The 3,583-nt window shown below is 46.1% G+C and overlaps 1 pseudogene; it reads right to left on the bottom strand.

The window, feature by feature from the left end:
• Positions 1 to 1,201: 1,201 nt before the first annotated feature.
• Positions 1,202 to 3,329, bottom strand: LOC116272704 (annotated as a pseudogene).
• Positions 3,330 to 3,583: the final 254 nt, after the last annotated feature.

Below are 3,583 nucleotides of genomic sequence, written 5' to 3'. Positions count from 1 at the left end.
AATCCCTAAGAAATTATTACTGAAACTTTCCAAATCTGATTTTTAAAACCTCATTAATCTGCATATCCAAGAACTCAGCATATGATACACTCTAGATCCATTACAGTCAAACTTTTGAAAAGCAAGAACAGCGCGGATCTGGAACATAGTATGAGAAAAAGAGCCATCAAGTACAAGGTATTCTCAAGGGTTGGAATAGTCACTTTTATAAGAAATCATGGAAGCCAGAGACAATAGGGTGTCATATTAAACATATAAAAAAATAAAAATCATTGGGACAACCTAAAATTTTATATCCAGTAAAAGTGCCCTTCAACAATGAAGAAGAAAGTAGAACAACTTTAAACAAAACAGAAACAGAATATTTATTACTACCCAAACAGCCCTGCAAGAAATACAAAGTGAGTTTTTTAGGTTGAATGAAAGACACTAGCTAGCAACTCATTGCCATGTCTATAAATAAAGGACACAGGTAAATGTAATTATATCAGCAAATAAGAAAACAAAATAAAAGTATTTTATTTGCAACTTTTTTCTTCTCTTATATGATTAAAAAAGGCCTTAAAGAAATAATTATAACATCTTGATAGTCTTCAATTGTATAAATACAAAATTTTTACAACAATAATAGTACAAAGAAGGGGTAGGGAATAGTGGAGTAAATTTTGTGTTAAAATTAATCAAAACCAGGTAGTTTTAAATTAAGATGCTAATCATAATACCCAGGGCATTCATTATGAAACTGACTCACAAAAGATTGCCTGTCTACTCTTTTTCATAGAACATATAAGCTAATAATAGGAGTAGCTCCACCTACTGATTAGTCAGTGTTACAATATTTTCCCAAGTAATAGGTCATTCCTTCCCCTTCAAGTCTTTTCTCTAGACAAAGTGAGGAATAATTTTTGGCGTTCTCAACATTTTTCCACTGTCCAAAACCACTGACAGGTTTTACCCCTCGTGGCAACTAGGTTTATAACTTGTTAATATTAGTATTAACAAGTGTACAACTGAATAATTTTGTTGATTATATTTCCTTTAAAATATTCAATCAATTTCAGGTTTATTTGTGTCAGCTTATTTTTTACATGTTTTATGGTTTTTTTCACCGAATTTCATTTGCTTTTCAGGTTAATATTAATACACCTTAAAAATCTCTCTTTTTTTTTTTTCTGTCGGTGATCTCCAGAATAGCACAGAGTCACTTTAGGAATTATTCTAGGAGGCTCTTACAGATTTCTACTCTGTCACTGTCCATGTTTCCAAATGGAAGATCTGGAAAGAACTTTTTAGGATCCTTCACATTTTTAATGAACTTTCGTAGATCCGGTTTCTTCTCCTGATGACCGGCAGATTCAAGAACCCGATAGCGACAATTCACAGTGTGGCAGGCCAGCTGCTGCAGGCTGCTGCTGTTGTCACCGTCAAGGGTTGTCTCATATTTCACAGTACAGAGTGTGCATGGGTGGAATCCGGTGCCACTGTGCACTCGGGCTGTAATGGTGCCAGTGATATGAAGGTTCTGGATGACAACTGGGCCATCTGGACTGCTTAGGGGCTCAAAGCTGAAGGTGGCTGAGCTGAGAGGACCAGGTGGAGAGGAGGAAAGCACAATTGGTGGCAGACTAGAATCAAGGTAGCTCACATCATTGGCGAGATCCTTTTCTAAGCATGAGGGCCGTGAGGAGCAGGTCTTTTCCGGCCCCTGCAGCAAAGCTGTAACAGAGGTGGTAACATCTCCTTGTTCTATCTCCTTGTCTGCTGTGTCAATCTGGATCTCTGGGCAGAAGTTCAGTGTAGAGACAGACAGGCCTGTCTCTGTTTCTATCCCTGGACCCTCCTCAGCCTCTTCTCCTTCAGATCCCTCACCATCTTTGGGTGCCAGAGCCTGGGAACTCTCTAGAGCACACAGGGCATCCTGAATCCTGACAGAGAGAAAGTGGCCTGGAGTCATGAGCATGATGGTTTCTAAGCTTAGTTCAGACAGTGGAGACTCCAGTTCTGAGTCTTCACCTAAGAACAGGGGGCCTCAAATATTTGGCTATAGAAAATGTGATGAGTTGTTTCCTACTTTTCTTTTTTCAGACATCCCACCCAAATCTCCCCCTACAGCCTGTGTGGCCTTCCTCAACCTCTGAGGAGGGGCCTGCGGGACTCTCTGATTCACTGTTAACTTAGGAACCCTGGGGCTGCTACTGGAGAAGGAGCTCTCCCTTCTGGAAGCTGCTGCACCTCAGCAATCAGTGGCAGAGATGTGGGCACTGAGAGCTGTTCAGGGGCACTGACTGGGCAGGGTGCTGGATCTCTGGCCTCGGAAAAGATGCCCATGAGTACAAGGTGGATCCAGTCAGGATCTGACAGCCTGCTGATCAGTGGGAAGATTACACTGCATGTGATGAGTTCGACCACGGCATGGCATCCAGTACGAGTCTCTAAGTGGGATTTGGGCACCAGCCCTTGAAGCAACAAATTCACAATGCCACGTGTATAGGTGACTTCAGCACTGGAGCTGTGCACAGCAGGATGTGGGGCAGTAGGCCGGCAGTAAGCCTCCCAGAGGTGGGAAGGCTCAACTGGACCATTCTTCCCTGTAATGGCCTCCTTTGCCTGAATGTAGCTCTGCAGGTGACAACGGCAGAGAATCAGAACACTCTGGGCAAGAGCTTGATGGTCCATCATGCTCATCCTCCTCCGAAGCTCCTGGACCAACCCTTTCATGGCTGCCTCCATTCTCCTCTGGGGCTGGGCTCCCTGGCTCACAGAACGGTATCACGATAGCACAAAATCTCAAATAATCACATCGGGATGGTGCGGTTGATCTCCTGTTCCAGCTGTCTTTCTGCCTTAGGACATAGAGGACAGGTGGCCAATGGGATGAAGCCTTCTAGGAGCAGTGGACCTGAAGCCACTCCAGAGACGCTGGAGCCCAGCCATCCTCCCAGCACCACTAGCAATGCAGACAGAAGGCACAGCAGCCTCACATTGACCAGAAGGTGTATGACCAGGAGCCAGCAAGCAAGACCCCCAGAGCCATCAGCTCCCGGCTGCTCAACAGGTTACTGAGGTGACAGCTCGATCCAGCTGGAGTCTCCTGGAACGATGGCACTGTTTCTGTATCCATGGCTGAAGGGACAAGGTGGCTTCCCCAGATGACAACCCTCAAAATTTTACTCCAGAGTTAGGGAAGGGGGGGGAATGAACTGTGTCTCCAGATACAGGGTGATCTGGGTGCTGTTCAATGAACCGAGGCTCCAGGCTCTCTAAGTCCTACAGGCACTGCAGAGTGACAGTGGCAGCTCTGCCATCTCCCCATGGCTACCACTCAGATCCCAACTTCCCTTCCAATCACAGGCGGCCGAGGAAAACTCTGCAGCCTTGATACTGTCCCAGGCAGAAGGCCTCTTCGCGGCCTTGGGGCGGGCGGTGCAGGGCTCCGGGGCTCACAGACACCTACACACACAGAGGACGGTGGCTGGCCTGTAATCGGGTCACACTGATGTGCCGGAACCATGTGCCCACACTCAGCCCCGCACTCCAGGGCGCCACCGGGTCATCTCCATTGGCCTCAGCCTGCTGCCGCTGC

The sequence above is a fragment of the Papio anubis genome, unplaced genomic scaffold (genome assembly GCF_008728515.1).
Source record: "Papio anubis isolate 15944 unplaced genomic scaffold, Panubis1.0 scaffold1663, whole genome shotgun sequence".
Lineage (NCBI taxonomy): Eukaryota > Metazoa > Chordata > Mammalia > Primates > Cercopithecidae > Papio > Papio anubis.
The sequence above is the reverse complement of the archived record's forward strand: the minus strand, read 5'-3'. Positions and strand labels throughout refer to the sequence as shown.